The sequence below is a fragment of the Copadichromis virginalis genome, linkage group LG3 (genome assembly GCF_057382275.1).
Source record: "Copadichromis virginalis isolate Kocher_CV1m ecotype Utaka linkage group LG3, C_Virginalis_male_GT1.1, whole genome shotgun sequence".
In the NCBI taxonomy this organism is placed as follows: domain Eukaryota; kingdom Metazoa; phylum Chordata; class Actinopteri; order Cichliformes; family Cichlidae; genus Copadichromis; species Copadichromis virginalis.
The window spans coordinates 58,176,162-58,197,063 of record NC_140620.1 but is presented as its reverse complement, the minus strand read 5'-3'; the positions used below and the strand labels follow the sequence as shown (position 1 = coordinate 58,197,063).

Below are 20,902 nucleotides of genomic sequence, written 5' to 3'. Positions count from 1 at the left end.
TGTGGTGTAAGTGGCCTCAGCCAGTGCCACAGGCCCTGGTGTGGTGTAAGTGGCCTGAGCAAGAGCCACAGACCCTGGTGTGGTGTAATTGGCCTCAATAGCAACTAAGGCCCTGGTGTGGTGTAGGTGGCCTCAGCCAGCAGCCACAGGCCCTGGTGTGGTGTAAGTGGCCTAAGCCAGAGCCACAGGCCCTGGTGTGGTGTAAGTGGCCTGAGCAAGAGCCACAGGGCCTGGTTTGGTGAAGATGGCCTCGGCCAGAAGCCACAGGCCCTGGTGTGGTGTAAGTGGCCTCAGCCAGCAGCCACAGGCACTGGTGTGGTGTAAGTGGCCTCAGCCAGCAGCAAAAGGGCCCTGGTGTGGTGTAAGTCGCCTCAGCCAGAAGCCACAGGCACTGGTGTGGTGTAAGTGGCCTCAGCCAGCAGCAAAAGGGCCCTGGTGTGGTGTAAGTCGCCTCAGCCAGCAGCCACAGGCCCTGGTGTGGTGTAGATGGCCTCAGCCAGCAGCCACAGGCCCTGGTGTGGTGTAAGTGGCCTCAGCCAGCAGCCACAGGCCCTGGTGTGGTCTAAGTGGCCTCAGCCAGAAGCACAGGGCCTGGTGTGATATGAGTGGCCTGAGCAAGAGCCACAGGCCCTGGTGTGGTGTAAGTGGCCTGAGCAAGAGCCACAGGCCCTGGTGTGGTGTAAGTGGCCTGAGCAAGAGCCACAGGCCCTGGTGTGGTGTAGGTGGCCTCAGCCAGCAGCCACAAGCCCTTGTGTGGTGTAAGTGGCCTCAGCCAGCAGCCACAGGCCCTGGTGTGGTGTAAGTGGCCTCAGCCAGTGCCACAGGCCCTGGTGTGGTGTAAGTGGCCTGAGCAAGAGCCACAGACCATGGTGTGGTGTAATTGGCCTCAATAGCAACTAAGGCCCTGGTGTGGTGTAGGTGGCCTAAGCCAGCAGCCACAGGCCCTGGTGTGGTGTAAGTGGCCTCAGCCAGCAGCCACAGGCCCTGGTGTGGTGTAAGTCGCCTCAGCCAGAAGCCACAGGCCCTGGTGTGGTGTAAGTGGCCTCAGCCATCAGCAAAAGGGCCCTGGTGTGGTGTAAGTCGCCTCAGCCAGCAGCCACAGGCCCTGGTGTGGTGTAGATGGCCTCAGCCAGCAGCCACAGGCCCTGGTGTGGTGTAAGTGGCCTCAGCCAGCAGCCACAGGCCCTGGTGTGGTCTAAGTTGCCTCAGCCAGAAGCACAGGGCCTGGTGTGGTATGAGTGGCCTGAGAAAGAGCCACAGGCCCTGGTGTGGTGTAAGTGGCCTGAGCAAGAGCCACAGGCCCTGGTGTGGTGTAAGTGGCCTGAGCAAGAGCCACAGGCCCTGGTGTGGTGTAAGTGGCCTGAGCAAGAGCCACAGGCCCTGGTGTGGTGTAATTGGCCTCAATAGCAACTAAGGCCCTGGTTTGGTGTATGTGGCCTCAGCCAGCAAATAAGGCCGTGGTGTGGTGTAGGTGGCATCAGCTAGCAGCACAAGACATTGGAAAACAGCCAAAAGCAATGTCGTTAATGTGCCCTCATTAATGGGCAGCTGCTTTTGGTCTTTTAATACACCCCTTCTCTGGATCAAAAGCGGTTCAATGACATGAAAATGAAAGGCTTACAGCACCAGGTATTCCCAGGCAGTCTCCCATCCAAGTACTAACCAAGCCCAGCCCTGCTTAGCTTCCGAGATCAGACGAGGTCGGGCGTGCTCAGGGTGGTATGGCCGTAAGCTGCTGGCCCCAGCACAATGTCTCAATTTATGGATTCAAGTGATTAGGTGGCAAGTACCTGAAGTTACGAAGACAATCCTATAACCATACCTGCATGTTTGCATAATACCCTAACCCAAAGGCTCAGTTTGGCATTTATCCAACAGCACAGGCCCTGGATTGTTGAAGATGGCGTCAGGAACCAGCACAGGGCCTGGTGTGTTGTACATGGCCACAGCAAGCAGCACAGGGCCTGGTTTGGTGAAGATGGCCTCGGCCAGAAGCACAGGGCCTGGTGTGATATGAGTGGCCTGAGCAAGAGCCACAGGCCCTGGTGTGTTGTAAGTGGCCTCAGCCAGCAGCCACAGGCCCTGGTGTGGTGTAGGTGGCCTCAGCCAGCAGCCACAGGCCCTTGTGTGGTGTAATTGGCCTCAATAGCAACTAAGGCCCTGGTGTGGTGTAGGTGGCCTCAGCCAGCAGCCACAGGCCCTGGTGTGGTGTAAGTGGCCTCAGCCAGTGCCACAGGCCCTGGTGTGGTGTAAGTGGCCTGAGCAAGAGCCACAGACCCTGGTGTGGTGTAATTGGCCTCAATAGCAACTAAGGCCCTGGTGTGGTGTAGGTGGCCTCAGCCAGCAGCCACAGGCCCTGGTGTGGTGTAAGTGGCCTCAGCCAGCAGCCACAGGCCCTGATGTGGTGTAAGTGGCCCCAGCCGGTCACTCAGGCCCTGGTGTGGTGTAGGTGGCATCAGCCAGCAGCCACAGGCCCTGGTGTGGTGTAAGTCGCCTCAGCCAGAAGCCACAGGCACTGGTGTGGTGTAAGTGGCCTCAGCCAGCAGCAAAAGGGCCCTGGTGTGGTGTAAGTCGCCTCAGCCAGCAGCCACAGGCCCTGGTGTGGTGTAGGTGGCCTCAGCCAGCAGCCACAGGCCCTGGTGTGGTGTAAGTGGCCTCAGCCAGCAGCCACAGGCCCTGTTGTGGTGTAAGTGGCCTCAGCCAGCAGCCACAGGCCCTGGTGTGGTGTAAGTGGCCTCAGTCAGTGCCACAGGCCCTGGTGTGGTGTAAGTGGCCTGAGCAAGAGCCACAGACCCTGGTGTGGTATAATTGGCCTCAGCCAGCAGCCACAGGCCCTGGTGTGGTGTAAGTCGCCTCAGACAGAAGCCACAGGCACTGGTGTGGTGTAAGTGGCCTCAGCCAGCAGCAAAAGGGCCCTGGTGTGGTATAAGTCGCCTCAGCCAGCAGCCACAGGCCCTGGTGTGGTGTAGGTGGCCTCAGCCAGCAGCCACAGGCCCTGGTGTGGTGTAAGTGGCCTGAGCAAGAGCCACATACCCTGGTGTGGTGTAATTGGCCTCAATAGCAACTAATGCCCTGGTGTGGTGTAAGTGGCCTCAGCCAGCAGCCACAGGCCCTGGTGTGGTGTAAGTGGCCTCAGCCAGAGCCACAGGCCCTGATGTGGTGTAAGTGGCCCCAGCCGGTCACTCAGGCCCTGGTGTGGTGTAGGTGGCATCAGCCAGCAGCCACAGGCCCTGGTGTGGTGTAAGTCGCCTCAGCCAGAAGCCACAGGCACTGGTGTGGTGTAAGTGGCCTCAGCCAGCAGCAAAAGGGCCCTGGTGTGGTGTAAGTCGCCTCAGCCAGCAGCCACAGGCCCTGGTGTGGTGTAGGTGGCCTCAGCCAGCAGCCACAGGCCCTGGTGTGGTGTAAGTGGCCTCAGCCAGAAGCCACAGGCACTGGTGTGGTGTAAGTGGCCTCAGCCAGCAGCAAAAGGGCCCTGGTGTGGTGTAGGTGGCCTCAGCCAGCAGCCACAGGCCCTGGTGTGGTGTAAGTGGCCTCAATAGCAACTAAGGCCCTGGTGTGGTGTAAGTGGCTTCAGCCAGCAGCCACAGGCCCTGGTGTGGTGTAAGTGGCCTCAGCCAGCAGCCACAGGCCCTGGTGTGGTGTAGGTGGCCTCAGCCAGCAGCCACAGGCCCTGGTGTGGTGTAAGTGGCCTCAATAGCAACTAAGGCCCTGGTGTGGTGTAAGTGGCTTCAGCCAGCAGCCACAGGCTCTGGTGTGGTGTAACTGGCCTCAGCCAGCAGCCACAGGCCCTGATGTGGTGTAAGTGGCCCCAGCCGGTCACTCAGGCCCTGGTGTGGTGTAGGTGGCATCAGCCAGCAGCCACAGGCCCTGGTGTGGTGTAAGTCGCCTCACCAGAAGCCACAGGCACTGGTGTGGTGTAAGTGGCCTCAGCCAGCAGCAAAAGGGCCCTGGTGTGGTGTAAGTCGCCTCAGCCAGCAGCCACAGGCCCTGGTGTGGTGCAGGTGGCCTCAGCCAGCAGCCACAGGCCCTGGTGTGGTGTAGGTGGCCTCAGCCAGCAGCCACAGGCCCTGGTGTGGTGTAAGTGGCCTCAGCCAGCAGCCACAGGCCCTGGTGTGGTGTAAGTGGCCTGAGCAAGAGCCACAGGCCCTGGTGTGGTGTAAGTGGCCTCAGCCAGCAGCCACAGGCCCTGGTGTGGTGTAAGTGGCCTGAGCAAGTGCCACAGGCCCTGGTGTGGTGTAAGTGGCCTCAATAGCAAATAAGGCCCTGGTGTGGTGTAAGTGGCCTGAGCAAGAACCACAGGGCCTGGTTTGGTGAAGATGGCCTCGGCCAGAAGCGCAGGGCCTGGTGTGATGTGAGTGGCCTGAGCAAGAGCCACAGGCCCTGGTGTGGTGTAAGTGGCCTCAGCCAGCAGCCACAGGCCCTGGTGTGGTGTAAGTGGCCTCAGCCAGAAGCCACAGGCACTGGTGTGGTGTAAGTGGCCTCAGCCAGCAGCAAAAGGGCCCTGGTGTGGTGTAGGTGGCCTCAGCCAGCAGCCACAGGCCCTGGTGTGGTGTAAGTGGCCTCAATAGCAACTAAGGCCCTGGTGTGGTGTAAGTGGCTTCAGCCAGCAGCCACAGGCCCTGGTGTGGTGTAAGTGGCCTCAGCCAGCAGCCACAGGCCCTGGTGTGGTGTAGGTGGCCTCAGCCAGCAGCCACAGGCCCTGGTGTGGTGTAAGTGGCCTCAATAGCAACTAAGGCCCTGGTGTGTTGTAAGTGGCTTCAGCCAGCAGCCACAGGCTCTGGTGTGGTGTAACTGGCCTCAGCCAGCAGCCACAGGCCCTGATGTGGTGTAAGTGGCCCCAGCCGGTCACTCAGGCCCTGGTGTGGTGTAGGTGGCATCAGCCAGCAGCCACAGGCCCTGGTGTGGTGTAAGTCGCCTCAGCCAGAAGCCACAGGCACTGGTGTGGTGTAAGTGGCCTCAGCCAGCAGCAAAAGGGCCCTGGTGTGGTGTAAGTCGCCTCAGCCAGCAGCCACAGGCCCTGGTGTGGTGTAGGTGGCCTCAGCCAGCAGCCACAGGCCCTGGTGTGGTGTAAGTGGCCTCAGCCAGCAGCCACAGGCCCTGGTGTGGTGTAAGTGGCCTCAGCCAGCAGCCACAGGCCCTGGTGTGGTGTAAGTGGCCTCAGCCAGTGCCACAGGCCCTGGTATGGTGTAAGTGGCCTGAGCAAGAGCCACAGACCCTGGTGTGGTATAATTGGCCTCAGCCAGCAGCCACAGGCCCTGGTGTGGTGTAAGTCGCCTCAGACAGAAGCCACAGGCACTGGTGTGGTGTAAGTGGCCTCAGCCAGCAGCAAAAGGGCCCTGGTGTGGTATAAGTCGCCTCAGCCAGCAGCCACAGGCCCTGGTGTGGTGTAGGTGGCCTCAGCCACCAGCCACAGGCCCTGGTGTGGTGTAAGTAGCCTCAGCCAGCAGCCACAGGCCCTGGTGTGGTGTAAGTGGCCTCAGCCAGCAGCCACAGGCCCTGGTGTGGTGTAAGTGGCCTCAGCCAGTGCCACAGGCCCTGGTGTGGTGTAAGTGGCCTGAGCAAGAGCCACAGGCCCTGGTGTGGTGTAAGTGGCCTGAGCAAGAGCCACAGACCCTGGTGTGGTGTAATTGGCCTCAATAGCAACTAATGCCCTGGTGTGGTGTAGGTGGCCTCAGCCAGCAGCCACAGGCCCTGGTGTGGTGTAAGTGGCCTGAGCAAGAGCCACAGGCCCTGGTGTGGTGTAAGTGGCCTGAGCAAGAGCCACAGACCCTGGTGTGGTGTAATTGGCCTCAATAGCAACTAATGCCCTGGTGTGGTGTAGGTGGCCTCAGCCAGCAGCCACAGGCCCTGGTGTGGTGTAATTGGCCTCAATAGCAACTAAGGCCCTGGTGTGGTGTAGGTGGCCTCAGCCAGCAGCCACAGGCCCTGGTGTGGTGTAAGTGGCCTCAGCCAGAGCCACAGGCCCTGATGTGGTGTAAGTGGCCCCAGCCGGTCACTCAGGCCCTGGTGTGGTGTAGGTGGCATCAGCTAGCAGCACAAGACATTGGAAAAGAGCCAAAAGCAATGTCGTTAATGTGCCCTCATTAGTGGGCAGCTGCTTTTGGTCTTTTAATACACCCCTTCTCTGGATCAAAAGCGGTTCAATGACATGAAAATCAAAGGCTTACAGTACAAGGTATTCCCAGGGAGTCTCCCATCCAAGTACTAACCAAGCCCAGCCCTGCTTGGCTTCCGAGATCAGACGAGGTCGGGTGTGCTCAGGGTGGTATGGCCGTAAGCTGCTGGCCCCAGCACAATGACTCAATTTATGGATTCAAGTGATTAGGTGGCAAGTACCTGAAGTTACGAAGACAATCCTATAACCATACCTGCATGTTTGCATAATACCCTAACCCAAAGGCTCAGTTTGGCATTTATCCAACAGCACAGGCCCTGGATTGTTGAAGATGGCCTCAAGAACCAGCACAGGACCTGGTGTGTTTTACATGGCCACAGCAAGCAGCACAGGGCCTGGTTTGGTGAAGATGGCCTCAGCAAGCAGCCACAGGCCCTGGTTTGGTGTAAGTGGCCTCAGCCAGCAGCCACAGGCCCTGGTGTGGTGTAAGTGGCCTCAGCCAGCAGCCACAGGCCCTGGTGTGGTCTAAGTGGCCTCAGCCAGTGCCACAGGCCCTGGTGTGGTGTAAGTGGCCTGAGTAAGAGCCACAGGCCCTGGTGTGGTGTAAGTGGCCTCAGCCAGCAGCCACAGGCCCTGGTGTGGTGTAAGTGGCCTGAGCAAGTGCCACAGGCCCTGGTGTGGTGTAAGTGGCCTAAGCCAGAGCCACAGGCCCTGGTGTGGTGTAAGTGGCCTGAGCAAGAGCCACAGGGCCTGGTTTGGTGAAGATGGCCTCGGCCAGAAGCGCAGGGCCTGGTGTGATGTGAGTGGCCCGAGCAAGAGCCACAGGCCCTGGTGTGGTGTAAGTGGCCTCAGCCAGCAGCCACAGGCCCTGGTGTGGTGTAAGTCGCCTCAGCCAGAAGCCACAGGCACTGGTGTGGTGTAAGTGGCCTCAGCCAGCAGCAAAAGGGCCCTGGTGTGGTGTAAGTCGCCTCAGCCAGCAGCCACAGGCCCTGGTGTGGTGTAGATGGCCTCAGCCAGCAGCCACAGGCCCTGGTGTGGTGTAAGTGGCCTCAGCCAGCAGCCACAGGCCCTGGTGTGGTCTAAGTGGCCTCAGCCAGAAGCACAGGGCCTGGTGTGATATGAGTGGCCTGAGCAAGAGCCACAGGCCCTGGTGTGGTGTAAGTGGCCTGAGCAAGAGCCACAGGCCCTGGTGTGGTGTAAGTGGCCTGAGCAAGAGGCACAGGCCCTGGTGTGGTGTAAGTGGCCTCAGCCAGCAGCCACAGGCCCTGGTGTGGTGTAGGTGGCCTCAGCCAGCAGCCACAAGCCCTTGTGTGGTGTAAGTGGCCTCAGCCAGCAGCCACAGGCCCTGGTGTGGTGTAAGTGGCCTCAGCCAGTGCCACAGGCCCTGGTGTGGTGTAAGTGGCCTGAGCAAGAGCCACAGACCACGGTGTGGTGTAATTGGCCTCAATAGCAACTAAGGCCCTGGTGTGGTGTAAGTGGCCTCAGCCAGCAGCCACAGGCCCTGGTGTGGTGTAAGTGGCCTCAGCCAGAGCCACAGGCCCTGATGTGGTGTAAGTGGCCCCAGCCGGTCACTCAGGCCCTGGTGTGGTGTAGGTGGCATCAGCTAGCAGCACAAGACATTGGAAAACAGCCAAAAGCAATGTCGTTAATGTGCCCTCATTAATGGGCAGCTGCTTTTGGTCTTTTAATACACCCCTTCTCTGGATCAAAAGCGGTTCAATGACATGAAAAAGAAAGGCTTACAGCACCAGGTATTCCCAGGCAGTCTCCCATCCAAGTACTAACCAAGCCCAGCCCTGCTCAGCTTCCGAGATCAGACGAGGTCGGGCGTGCTCAGGGTGGTATGGCCATAAGCTGCTGGCCCCAGCACAATGTCTCAATTTATGGATTCAGGTGATTAGGTGGCAAGTACCTGAAGTTACGAAGACAATCCTATAACCCTACCTTCATGTTTGCATAATACCCTAACCCAAAGGCTCAGTTTAGCATTTATCCAACAGCACAGGCCCTGGATTGTTGAAGATGGCCTCAGGAACCAGCACAGGGCCTGGTGTGTTGTACATGGCCACAGATAGCAGCACAGGGCCTGGTTTGGTGAAGATGGCCTCGGCCAGAAGCGCAGGGCCTGGTGTGATGTGAGTGGCCTGAGCAAGAGCCACAGGCCCTGGTGTGGTGTAAGTGGCCTGAGCAAGAGCCACAGGCCCTGGTGTGGTGTAAGTGGCCTCAATAGCAAATAAGGCCCTGGTGTGGTGTAAGTGGCCTCAGCCAGCAGCCACAGGCCCTGGTGTGGTGTAAGTGGCCTCAGCCAGTGCCACAGGCCCTGGTGTGGTGTAAGTGGCCTGAGCAAGAGCCAAAGACCCTGGTGTGGTGTAATTGGCCTCAATAGCAACTAAGGCCCTGGTTTGGTGTAGGTGGCATCAGCTAGCAGCACAAGACATTGGAAAACAGCGAAAAGCAATGTCGTTAATGTACCCTCATTAATGGGCAGCTGCTTTTGGTCTTTTAATACACCCCTTCTCTGGATCAAAAGCGGTTCAATGACATGAAAATCAAAGGCTTACAGCACCAGGTTTTCCCAGGCAGTCTCCCATCCAAGTACTAACCAAGCCCAGCCCTGCTTAGCTTCCGAGATCAGACGAGGTCGGGCGTGCTCAGGGTGGTATGGCCGTAAGCTGCTGGCTCCAGCACAATGTCTCAATTTATGGATTCAAGTGATTAGGTGGCAAGTACCTGAAGTTACGAAGATAATCCTATAACCATACCTGCATGTTTGCATAATACCCTAACCCAAAGGCTCAGTTTGGCATTTATCCAACAGCACAGGCCCTGGATTGTTGAAGATGGCCTCAGGAACCAGCACAGGGCCTGATGTGTTGTACATGGCCACAGCAAGCAGCACAGGCCCTGGTGTGTTGTAAGTGGCCTCAGCCAGCAGCCACAGGCCCTGGTGTGGTGTAGGTGGCCTCAGCCAGCAGCCACAGGCCCTTGTGTGGTGTAATTGGCCTCAATAGCAACTAAGGACCTGGTGTGGTGTAGGTGGCCTCAGCCAGCAGCCACAGGCCCTGGTGTGGTGTAAGTGGCCTCAGCCAGCAGCCACAGGCCCTGGTGTGGTGTAAGTGGCCTCAGCCAGCAGCCACAGGCCCTGGTGTGGTGTAAGTGGCCTCAGCCAGTGCCACAGGCCCTGGTGTGGTGTAAGTGGCCTGAGCAAGAGCCACAGACCCTGGTGTGGTGTAATTGGCCTCAGCCAGCAGCCACAGACCCTGGTGTGGTGTAAGTCGCCTCAGACAGAAGCCACAGGCACTGGTGTGGTGTAAGTGGCCTCAGCCAGCAGCAAAAGGGCCCTGGTGTGGTATAAGTCGCCTCAGCCAGCAGCCACAGGCCCTGGTGTGGTGTAGGTGGCCTCAGCCACCAGCCACAGGCCCTGGTGTGGTGTAAGTGGCCTCAGCCAGCAGCCACAGGCCCTGGTGTGGTGTAGGTGGCCTCAGCCAGCAGCCACAGGCCCTGGTGTGGTGAAAGTGGCCTCAGCCAGAGCCACAGGCCCTGGTGTGGTGAAAGTGGCCTCAGCCAGAGCCACAGGCCCTGATGTGGTGTAAGTGGCCCCAGCCGGTCACTCAGGCCCTTGTGTGGTGTAGGTTGCATCAGCTAGCAGCACAAGACATTGGAAAAGAGCCAAAAGCAGTGTCGTTAATGTGCCCTCATTAATGGGCAGCTGCTTTTGGTCTTTTAATACACCCCTTCTCTGGATGAAAAGCGGTTCAATGACATGAAAATCAAAGGCTTACAGCACCAGGTATTCCCAGGCAGTCTCCCATCCAAGTACTAACCAAGCCCAGCCCTGTTTAGCTTCCGATATCAGACGAGGTCGGGCGTGCTCAGGGTGGTATGGCCGTAAGCTGTTGGCTCCAGCACAATGTCTCAATTTATGGATTCAAGTGATTAGGTGGCAAGTACCTGAAGTTACGAAGACAATGCTATAACCATACCTGCATGTTTGCATAATACCCTAACCCAAAGGCTCAGTTTGGCATTTATCCAACAGCACAGGCCCTGGATTGTTGAAGATGGCCTCAGGAACCAGCACAGGGCCTGGTGTGTTGTACATGGCCACAGCAAGGAGCACAGGGCCTGGTTTGGTGAAGATGGCCTCGGCCAGAAGCGCAGGGCCTGGTGTGATGTGAGTGGCCTGAGCAAGAGCCACAGGCCTTGGTGTGGTGTAAGTGGCCTCAGCCAGCAGCCACAGGCCCTGGTGTGGTGTAAGTCGCCTCAGCCAGAAGCCACAGGCACTGGTGTGGTGTAAGTGGCCTCAGCCAGCAGCCACAGGCCCTGGTGTGGTGTAGGTGGCCTCAGCCAGCAGCCACAGGCCCTTGTGTGGTGTAATTGGCCTCAATAGCAACTAAGGCCCTGGTGTGGTGTAGGTGGCCTAAGCCAGCAGCCACAGGCCCTGGTGTGGTGTAAGTGGCCTCAGCCAGTGCCACAGGCCCTGGTGTGGTGTAAGTGGCCTGAGCAAGAGCCACAGACCCTGGTGTGGTGTAATTGGCCTCAATAGCAACTAAGGCCCTGGTGTGGTGTAGGTGGCCTCAGCCAGCAGCCACAGGCCCTGGTGTGGTGTAAGTGGCCTCAATAGCAACTAAGGCCCTGGTTTGGTGTATGTGGCCTCAGCCAGCAAATAAGGCCGTGGTGTGGTGTAGGTGGCATCAGCTAGCAGCACAAGACATTGGAAAACAGCCAAAAGCAGTGTCGTTAATGTGCCCTCATTAATGGGCAGCTGCTTTTGGTCTTTTAATACACACCTTCTCTGGATCAAAAGCGGTTCAATGACATGAAAATGAAAGGCTTACAGCACCAGGTATTCCCAGGCAGTCTCCCATCCAAGTACTAACCAAGCCCAGCCCTGCTTAGCTTCCGAGATCAGACGAGGTCGGGCGTGCTCAGGGTGGTATGGCCGTAAGCTGCTGGCCACAGCACAATGTCTCAATTTATGGATTCAAGTGATTAGGTGGCAAGTACCTGAAGTTACGAAGACAATCCTATAACCATACCTGCATGTTTGCATAATACCCTAACCCAAAGGCTCAGTTTGGCATTTATCCAACAGCACAGGCCCTGGATTGTTGAAGATGGCGTCAGGAACCAGCACAGGACCTGGTGTGTTGTACATGGCCACAGCAAGCAGCACAGGGCCTGGTTTGGTGAAGATGGCCTCGGCCAGAAGCACAGGGCCTGGTGTGATATGAGTGGCCTGAGCAAGAGCCACAGGCCCTGGTGTGTTGTAAGTGGCCTCAGCCAGCAGCCACAGGCCCTGGTGTGGTGTAGGTGGCCTCAGCCAGCAGCCACAGGCCCTTGTGTGGTGTAATTGGCCTCAATAGCAACTAAGGCCCTGGTGTGGTGTAGGTGGCCTCAGCCAGCAGCCACAGGCCCTGGTGTGGTGTAAGTGGCCTGAGCAAGAGCCACAGACCCTGGTGTGGTGTAATTGGCCTCAATAGCAACTAAGGCCCTGGTGTGGTGTAGGTGGCCTCAGCCAGCAGCCACAGGCCCTGGTGTGGTGTAAGTGGCCTCAGCCAGCAGCCACAGGCCCTGGTGTGGTGTAAGTCGCCTCAGCCAGAAGCCACAGGCACTGGTGTGGTGTAAGTGGCCTCAGCCAGCAGCAAAAGGGCCCTGGTGTGGTGTAAGTGGCCTCAGCCAGCAGCCACAGGCCCTGGTGTGGTGTAGGTGGCCTCAGCCACCAGCCACAGGCCCTGGTGTGGTGTAAGTGGCCTCAGCCAGCAGCCACAGGCCCTGGTGTGGTGTAAGTGGCCTCAGCCAGCAGCCACAGGCCCTGGTGTGGTGTAAGTGGCCTCAGCCAGTGCCACAGGCCCTGGTGTGGTGTAAGTGGCCTGAGCAAGAGCCACAGACCCTGGTGTGGTGTAATTGGCCTCAGCCAGCAGCCACAGGCCCTGGTGTGGTGTAAGTCGCCTCAGACAGAAGCCACAGGCACTGGTGTGGTGTAAGTGGCCTCAGCCAGCAGCAAAAGGGCCCTGGTGTGGTATAAGTCGCCTCAGCCAGCAGCCACAGGCCCTGGTGTGGTGTAGGTGGCCTCAGCCAGCAGCCACAGGCCCTGGTGTGGTGTAAGTGGCCTCAGCCAGCAGCCACAGGCCCTGGTGTGGTGTAGGTGGCCTCAGCCAGCAGCCACAGGCCCTTGTGTGGTGTAATTGGCCTCAATAGCAACTAAGGCCCTGGTGTGGTGTAGGTGGCCTCAGCCAGCAGCCACAGGCCCTGGTGTGGTGTAAGTGGCCTGAGCAAGAGCCACAGACCCTGGTGTGGTGTAATTGGCCTCAATAGCAACTAAGGCCCTGGTGTGGTGTAGGTGGCCTCAGCCAGCAGCCACAGGCCCTGGTGTGGTGTAAGTGGCCTCAGCCAGCAGCCACAGGCCCTGGTGTGGTGTAAGTCGCCTCAGCCAGAAGCCACAGGCACTGGTGTGGTGTAAGTGGCCTCAGCCAGCAGCAAAAGGGCCCTGGTGTGGTGTAAGTGGCCTCAGCCAGCAGCCACAGGCCCTGGTGTGGTGTAGGTGGCCTCAGCCACCAGCCACAGGCCCTGGTGTGGTGTAAGTGGCCTCAGCCAGCAGCCACAGGCCCTGGTGTGGTGTAAGTGGCCTCAGCCAGCAGCCACAGGCCCTGGTGTGGTGTAAGTGGCCTCAGCCAGTGCCACAGGCCCTGGTGTGGTGTAAGTGGCCTGAGCAAGAGCCACAGACCCTGGTGTGGTGTAATTGGCCTCAGCCAGCAGCCACAGGCCCTGGTGTGGTGTAAGTCGCCTCAGACAGAAGCCACAGGCACTGGTGTGGTGTAAGTGGCCTCAGCCAGCAGCAAAAGGGCCCTGGTGTGGTATAAGTCGCCTCAGCCAGCAGCCACAGGCCCTGGTGTGGTGTAGGTGGCCTCAGCCACCAGCCACAGGCCCTGGTGTGGTGTAAGTGGCCTCAGCCAGCAGCCACAGGCCCTGGTGTGGTGTAAGTGGCCTCAGCCAGCAGCCACAGGCCCTGGTGTGGTGTAAGTGGCCTCAGCCAGTGCCACAGGCCCTGGTGTGGTGTAAGTGGCCTGAGCAAGAGCCACAGGCCCTGGTGTGGTGTAAGTGGCCTGAGCAAGAGCCACAGACCCTGGTGTGGTGTAATTGGCCTCAATAGCAACTAATGCCCTGGTGTGGTGTAGGTGGCCTCAGCCAGCAGCCACGGGCCCTGGTGTGGTGTAAGTGGCCTGAGCAAGAGCCACAGGCCCTGGTGTGGTGTAAGTGGCCTGAGCAAGAGCCACAGACCCTGGTGTGGTGTAATTGGCCTCAATAGCAACTAATGCCCTGGTGTGGTGTAGGTGGCCTCAGCCAGCAGCCACAGGCCCTGGTGTGGTGAAAGTGGCCTCAGCCAGAGCCACAGGCCCTGATGTGGTGTAAGTGGCCCCAGCCGGTCACTCAGGCCCTTGTGTGGTGTAGGTTGCATCAGCTAGCAGCACAAGACATTGGAAAAGAGCCAAAAGCAGTGTCGTTAATGTGCCCTCATTAATGGGCAGCTGGTTTTGGTCTTTTAATACACCCCTTCTCTGGATCAAAAGCGGTTCAATGACATGAAAATCAAAGGCTTACAGCACCAGGTATTCCCAGGCAGTCTCCCATCCAAGTACTAACCAAGCCCAGCTCTGCTTAGCTTCCGAGATCAGACGAGGTCGGGCGTGCTCAGGGTGGTATGGCCGTAAGCTGCTGGCTCCAGCACAATGTCTCAATTTATGGATTCAAGTGATTAGGTGGCAAGTACCTGAAGTTACGAAGACAATGCTATAACCATACCTGCATGTTTGCATAATACCCTAACCCAAAGGCTCAGTTTGGCATTTATCCAACAGCACAGGCCCTGGATTGTTGAAGATGGCCTCAGGAACCAGCACAGGGCCTGGTGTGTTGTACATGGCCACAGCAAGGAGCACAGGGCCTGGTTTGGTGAAGATGGCCTCGGCCAGAAGCGCAGGGCCTGGTGTGATGTGAGTGGCCTGAGCAAGAGCCACAGGCCTTGGTGTGGTGTAAGTGGCCTCAGCCAGCAGCCACAGGCCCTGGTGTGGTGTAAGTCGCCTCAGCCAGAAGCCACAGGCACTGGTGTGGTGTAAGTGGCCTCAGCCAGCAGCCACAGGCCCTGGTGTGGTGTAGGTGGCCTCAGCCAGCAGCCACAGGCCCTGGTGTGGTGTAGGTGGCCTCAGCCAGCAGCCACAGGCCCTGGTGTGGTGTAAGTGGCCTCAGCCAGCAGCCACAGGCCCTGGTGTGGTGTAAGTGGCCTGAGCAAGAGCCACAGGCCCTGGTGTGGTGTAAGTGGCCTGAGCAAGAGCCACAGACCCTGGTGTGGTGTAATTGGCCTCAATAGCAACTAATTCCCTGGTGTGGTGTAGGTGGCCTCAGCCAGCAGCCACAGGCCCTGGTGTGGTGTAAGTGGCCTCAGCCAGCAGCCACAGGCCCTGGTGTGGTGTAAGTCGCCTCAGCCAGAAGCCACAGGCACTGGTGTGGTGTAAGTGGCCTCAGCCAGCAGCAAAAGGGCCCTGGTGTGGTGTAAGTGGCCTCAGCCAGCAGCCACAGGCCCTGGTGTGGTGTAGGTGGCCTCAGCCAGCAGCCACAGGCCCTTGTGTGGTGTAATTGGCCTCAATAGCAACTAATGCCCTGGTGTGGTCTAGGTGGCCTCAGCCAGCAGCCACAGGCCCTGGTGTGGTGTAAGTGGCCTAAGCCAGAGCCACAGGGCCTGGTTTGGTGAAGATGGCCTCGGCCAGAAGCGCAGGGCCTGGTGTGATGTGAGTGGCCTGAGCAAGAGCCACAGGCCTTGGTGTGGTGTAAGTGGCCTCAGCCAGCAGCCACAGGCCCTGGTGTGGTGTAAGTCGCCTCAGCCAGAAGCCACAGGCACTGGTGTGGTGTAAGTGGCCTCAGCCAGCAGCCACAGGCCCTGGTGTGGTGTAGGTGGCCTCAGCCAGCAGCCACAGGCCCTGGTGTGGTGTAGGTGGCCTCAGCCAGCAGCCACAGGCCCTGGTGTGGTGTAAGTGGCCTCAGCCAGCAGCCACAGGCCCTGGTGTGGTGTAAGTGGCCTGAGCAAGAGCCACAGGCCCTGGTGTGGTGTAAGTGGCCTCAGCCAGCAGCCACAGACCCTGGTGTGGTGTAATTGGCCTCAATAGCAACTAATGCCCTGGTGTGGTGTAGGTGGCCTCAGCCAGCAGCCACAGGCCCTGGTGTGGTGTAAGTGGCCTGAGCAAGAGCCACAGGGCCTGGTTTGGTGAAGATGGCCTCGGCCAGAAGCGCAGGGCCTGGTGTGATGTGAGTGGCCCGAGCAAGAGCCACAGGCCCTGGTGTGGTGTAAGTGGCCTCAGCCAGCAGCCACAGGCCCTGGTGTGGTGTAAGTCGCCTCAGCCAGAAGCCACAGGCACTGGTGTGGTGTAAGTGGCCTCAGCCAGCAGCAAAAGGGCCCTGGTGTGGTGTAAGTCGCCTCAGCCAGCAGCCACAGGCCCTGGTGTGGTGTAGATGGCCTCAGCCAGCAGCCACAGGCCCTGGTGTGGTGTAAGTGGCCTCAGCCAGCAGCCACAGGCCCTGGTGTGGTCTAAGTGGCCTCAGCCAGAAGCACAGGGCCTGGTGTGATATGAGTGGCCTGAGCAAGAGCCACAGGCCCTGGTGTGGTGTAAGTGGCCTGAGCAAGAGCCACAGGCCCTGGTGTGGTGTAAGTGGCCTGAGCAAGAGCCACAGGCCCTGGTGTGGTGTAGGTGGCCTCAGCCAGCAGCCACAGGCCCTGGTGTGGTGTAGGTGGCCTCAGCCAGCAGCCACAAGCCCTTGTGTGGTGTAAGTGGCCTCAGCCAGCAGCCACAGGCCCTGGTGTGGTGTAAGTGGCCTCAGCCAGAGCCACAGGCCCTGATGTGGTGTAAGTGGCCCCAGCCGGTCACTCAGGCCCTGGTGTGGTGTAGGTGGCATCAGCTAGCAGCACAAGACATTGGAAAACAGCCAAAAGCAATGTCGTTAATGTGCCCTCATTAATGGGCAGCTGCTTTTGGTCTTTTAATACACCCCTTCTCTGGATCAAAAGCGGTTCAATGACATGAAAATGAAAGGCTTACAGCACCAGGTATTCCCAGGCTGTCTCCCATCCAAGTACTAACCAAGCCCAGCCCTGCTCAGCTTCCGAGATCAGACGAGGTCGGGCGTGCTCAGGGTGGTATGGCCGTAAGCTGCTGGCCCCAGCACAATGTCTCAATTTATGGATTCAGGTGATTAGGTGGCAAGTACCTGAAGTTACGAAGACAATCCTATAACCCTACCTTGATGTTTGCATAATACCCTAACCCAAAGGCTCAGTTTAGCATTTATCCAACAGCACAGGCCCTGGATTGTTGAAGATGGCCTCAGGAACCAGCACAGGGCCTGGTGTGTTGTACATGGCCTCAGCCAGCAGCCACAGGCCCTGGTGTGGTGTAAGTGGCCTCAGCCAGTGCCACAGGCCCTGGTGTGGTGTAATTGGCCTCAATAGCAACTAAGGCCCTGGTGTGGTGTAAGTGGCCTGAGCAAGAGCCACATACCCTGGTGTGGTGTAATTGGCCTCAATAGCAACTAAGGCCCTGGTGTGGTGTAAGTGGCTTCAGCCAGCAGCCACAGGCCCTTGTGTGGTGTAATAGGCCTCAATAGCAACTAAGGCCCTGGTGTGGTGTAGGTGGCCTAAGCCAGCAGCCACAGGCCCTGGTGTGGTGTAAGTGGCCTCAGCCAGTGCCACAGGCCCTGGTGTGGTGTAAGTGGCCTGAGCAAGAGCCACAGGCCCTGGTGTGTTGTAAGTGGCCTGAGCAAGAGCCACAGGCCCTGGTGTGGTGTAGGTGGCCTCAGCCAGCAGCCACAGGCCCTGGTGTGGTGTAGGTGGCCTCAGCCAGCAGCCACAAGCCCTTGTGTGGTGTAAGTGGCCTCAGCCAGCAGCCACAGGCCCTGGTGTGGTCTAAGTGGCCTCAGCCAGTGCCACAGGCCCTGGTGTGGTGTAAGTGGCCTGAGTAAGAGCCACAGGCCCTGGTGTGGTGTAAGTGGCCTAAGCCAGAGCCACAGGCCCTGGTGTGGTGTAAGTGGCCTGAGCAAGAACCACAGGGCCTGGTTTGGTGAAGATGGCCTCGGCCAGAAGCGCAGGGCCTGGTGTGATGTGAGTGGCCTGAGCAAGAGCCACAGGCCCTGGTGTGGTGTAAGTGGCCTCAGCCAGCAGCCACAGGCCCTGGTGTGGTGTAAGTGGCCTCAGCCAGCAGCAAAAGGGCCCTGGTGTGGTGTAGGTGGCCTCAGCCAGCAGCCACAGGCCCTGGTGTGGTGTAAGTGGCCTCAATAGCAACTAATGCCCTGGTGTGGTGTAGGTGGCCTCAGCCAGCAGCCACAGGCCCTGGTGTGGTGAAAGTGGCCTCAGCCAGAGCCACAGGCCCTGGTGTGGTGAAAGTGGCCTCAGCCAGAGCCACAGGCCCTGATGTGGTGTAAGTGGCCCCAGCCGGTCACTCAGGCCCTTGTGTGGTGTAGGTTGCATCAGCTAGCAGCACAAGACATTGGAAAAGAGCCAAAAGCAGTGTCGTTAATGTGCCCTCATTAATGGGCAGCTGCTTTTGGTCTTTTAATACACCCCTTCTCTGGATCAAAAGCGGTTCAATGACATGAAAATCAAAGGCTTACAGCACCAGGTATTCCCAGGCAGTCTCCCATCCAAGTACTAACCAAGCCCAGCCCTGCTTAGCTTCCGAGATCAGACGAGGTCGGGCGTGCTCAGGGTGGTATGGCCGTAAGCTGTTGGCGCCAGCACAATGTCTCAATTTATGGATTCAAGTGATTAGGTGGCAAGTACCTGAAGTTACGAAGACAATGCTATAACCATACCTGCATGTTTGCATAATACCCTAACCCAAAGGCTCAGTTTGGCATTTATCCAACAGCACAGGCCCTGGATTGTTGAAGATGGCCTCAGGAACCAGCACAGGGCCTGGTGTGTTGTACATGGCCACAGCAAGGAGCACAGGGCCTGGTTTGGTGAAGATGGCCTCGGCCAGAAGCGCAGGGCCTGGTGTGATGTGAGTGGCCTGAGCAAGAGCCACAGGCCTTGGTGTGGTGTAAGTGGCCTCAGCCAGCAGCCACAGGCCCTGGTGTGGTGTAAGTCGCCTCAGCCAGAAGCCACAGGCACTGGTGTGGTGTAAGTGGCCTCAGCCAGCAGCCACAGGCCCTGGTGTGGTGTAGGTGGCCTCAGCCAGCAGCCACAGGCCCTTGTGTGGTGTAATTGGCCTCAATAGCAACTAAGGCCCTGGTGTGGTGTAGGTGGCCTAAGCCAGCAGCCACAGGCCCTGGTGTGGTGTAAGTGGCCTCAGCCAGTGCCACAGGCCCTGGTGTGGTGTAAGTGGCCTGAGCAAGAGCCACAGACCCTGGTGTGGTGTAATTGGCCTCAATAGCAACTAAGGCCCTGGTGTGGTGTAGGTGGCCTCAGCCAGCAGCCACAGGCCCTGGTGTGGTGTAAGTGGCCTCAATAGCAACTAAGGCCCTGGTTTGGTGTATGTGGCCTCAGCCAGCAAATAAGGCCGTGGTGTGGTGTAGGTGGCATCAGCTAGCAGCACAAGACATTGGAAAACAGCCAAAAGCAATGTCGTTAATGTGCCCTCATTAATGGGCAGCTGCTTTTGGTCTTTTAATACACACCTTCTCTGGATCAAAAGCGGTTCAATGACATGAAAGGCTTACAGCACCAGGTATTCCCAGGCAGTCTCCCATCCAAGTACTAACCAAGCCCAGCCCTGCTTAGCTTCCGAGATCAGACGAGGTCGGGCGTGCTCAGGGTGGTATGGCCGTAAGCTGCTGGCCCCAGCACAATGTCTCAATTTATGGATTCAAGTGATTAGGTGGCAAGTACCTGAAGTTACGAAGACAATCCTATAACCATACCTGCATGTTTGCATAATACCCTAACCCAAAGGCTCAGTTTGGCATTTATCCAACAGCACAGGCCCTGGATTGTTGAAGATGGCGTCAGGAACCAGCACAGGACCTGGTGTGTTGTACATGGCCACAGCAAGCAGCACAGGGCCTGGTTTGGTGAAGATGGCCTCGGCCAGAAGCACAGGGCCTGGTGTGATATGAGTGGCCTGAGCAAGAGCCACAGGCCCTGGTGTGTTGTAAGTGGCCTCAGCCAGCAGCCACAGGCCCTGGTGTGGTGTAGGTGGCCTCAGCCAGCAGCCACAGGCCCTTGTGTGGTGTAATTGGCCTCAATAGCAACTAAGGCCCTGGTGTGGTGTAGGTGGCCTCAGCCAGCAGCCACAGGCCCTGGTGTGGTGTAAGTGGCCTCAGCCAGCAGCCACAGGCCCTGGTGTGGTGTAAGTGGCCTGAGCAAGAGCCACAGACCCTGGTGTGGTGTAATTGGCCTCAATAGCAACTAAGGCCCTGGTGTGGTGTAGGTGGCCTCAGCCAGCAGCCACAGGCCCTGGTGTGGTGTAAGTGGCCTCAGCCAGCAGCCACAGGCCCTGGTGTGGTGTAAGTGGCATCAGCTAGCAGCACAAGACATTGGAAAACAGCCAAAAGCAATGTCGTTAATGTGCCCTCATTAATGGGGAGCTGCTTTTGGTCTTTTAATACACCCCTTCTCTGGATCAAAAGCGGTTCAATGACATGAAAATGAAAGGCTTACAGCACCAGGTATTCCCAGGCAGTCTCCCATCCAAGTACTAACCAAGCCCAGCCCTGCTTAGCTTCCGAGATCAGACGAGGTCGGGCGTGCTCAGGGTGGTATGGCCGAAAGCTGCTGGCTCCAGCACAATGTCTCAATTTATGGATTCAAGTGATTAGGTGGCAAGTACCTGAAGTTACGTAGACAATCCTATAACCATACCTGCATGTTTGCATAATACACTAACCCAAAGGCTCAGTTTGGCATTTATCCAACAGCACAGGCCCTGGATTGTTGAAGATGGCCTCAAGAACCAGCACAGGACCTGGTGTGTTTTACATGGCCACAGCAAGCAGCACAGGGCCTGGTTTGGTGAAGATGGCCTCAGCAAGCAGCCACAGGCCCTGGTTTGGTGTAAGTGGCCTCAGCCAGCAGCCACAGGCCCTGGTGTGGTGTAAGTGGCCTCAGCCAGCAGCCACAGGCCCTGGTGTGGTCTAAGTGGCCTCAGCCAGTGCCACAGGCCCTGGTGTGGTGTAAGTGGCCTGAGTAAGAGCCACAGGCCCTGGTGTGGTGTAAGTGGCCTCAGCCAGCAGCCACAGGCCCTGGTGTGGTGTAAGTGGCCTGAGCAAGTGCCACAGGCCCTGGTGTGGTGTAAGTGGCCTAAGCCAGAGCCACAGGCCCTGGTGTGGTGTAAGTGGCCTGAGCAAGAGCCACAGGGCCTGGTTTGGTGAAGATGGCCTCGGCCAGAAGCGCAGGGCCTGGTGTGATGTGAGTGGCCTGAGCAAGAGCCACAGGCCCTGGTGTGGTGTAATTGGCCTCAATAGCAACTAAGGCCCTGGTGTGGTGTAAGTGGCCTGAGCAAGAGCCACATACCCTGGTGTGGTGTAATTGGCCTCAATAGCAACTAAGGCCCTGGTGTGGTGTAGGTGGCCTCAGCCAGCAGCCACAGGCCCTGGTGTGGTGTAAGTGGCCTCAGCCAGAGCAACAGGCCCTGATGTGGTGTAAGTGGCCCCAGCCGGTCACTCAGGCCCTGGTGTGGTGTAGGTGGCATCAGCTAGCAGCACAAGACATTGGAAAACAGCCAAAAGCAATGTCGTTAATGTGCCCTCATTAATGGGGAGCTGCTTCTGGTCTTTTAATACACCCCTTCTCTGGATCAAAAG

At 58.3% G+C, this 20,902-nt stretch overlaps 6 non-coding genes and 5 pseudogenes across 6 annotated transcripts; all 11 read right to left on the bottom strand.

Annotated features, from left to right (window-relative positions):
• Positions 1 to 1,614: 1,614 nt before the first annotated feature.
• On the bottom strand, positions 1,615 to 1,733 carry LOC146715696 (5S ribosomal RNA). The gene has a single exon (XR_014919558.1). It is a non-coding gene; the product is annotated as a 5S ribosomal RNA (ribosomal RNA).
• Positions 1,734 to 6,160: 4,427 nt separating this feature from the next.
• LOC146715695 (5S ribosomal RNA) lies at positions 6,161 to 6,279 on the bottom strand (annotated as a pseudogene).
• A 1,572-nt stretch (positions 6,280 to 7,851) lies between these two features.
• On the bottom strand, positions 7,852 to 7,970 carry LOC146715694 (5S ribosomal RNA; annotated as a pseudogene).
• A 699-nt stretch (positions 7,971 to 8,669) lies between these two features.
• On the bottom strand, positions 8,670 to 8,788 carry LOC146715693 (5S ribosomal RNA). The gene has a single exon (XR_014919439.1). It is a non-coding gene; the product is annotated as a 5S ribosomal RNA (ribosomal RNA).
• Positions 8,789 to 9,890: 1,102 nt separating this feature from the next.
• On the bottom strand, positions 9,891 to 10,009 carry LOC146715692 (5S ribosomal RNA; annotated as a pseudogene).
• A 937-nt stretch (positions 10,010 to 10,946) lies between these two features.
• Positions 10,947 to 11,065, bottom strand: LOC146715691 (5S ribosomal RNA). The gene has a single exon (XR_014919557.1). It is a non-coding gene; the product is annotated as a 5S ribosomal RNA (ribosomal RNA).
• A 2,645-nt stretch (positions 11,066 to 13,710) lies between these two features.
• LOC146715690 (5S ribosomal RNA) lies at positions 13,711 to 13,829 on the bottom strand. Its single transcript, XR_014919404.1, has one exon. It is a non-coding gene; the product is annotated as a 5S ribosomal RNA (ribosomal RNA).
• Positions 13,830 to 16,196: 2,367 nt separating this feature from the next.
• On the bottom strand, positions 16,197 to 16,315 carry LOC146715689 (5S ribosomal RNA; annotated as a pseudogene).
• A 1,448-nt stretch (positions 16,316 to 17,763) lies between these two features.
• On the bottom strand, positions 17,764 to 17,882 carry LOC146715688 (5S ribosomal RNA). The gene has a single exon (XR_014919555.1). It is a non-coding gene; the product is annotated as a 5S ribosomal RNA (ribosomal RNA).
• A 931-nt stretch (positions 17,883 to 18,813) lies between these two features.
• On the bottom strand, positions 18,814 to 18,932 carry LOC146715687 (5S ribosomal RNA). Its single transcript, XR_014919554.1, has one exon. It is a non-coding gene; the product is annotated as a 5S ribosomal RNA (ribosomal RNA).
• An 821-nt stretch (positions 18,933 to 19,753) lies between these two features.
• Positions 19,754 to 19,872, bottom strand: LOC146715686 (5S ribosomal RNA; annotated as a pseudogene).
• Positions 19,873 to 20,902: the final 1,030 nt, after the last annotated feature.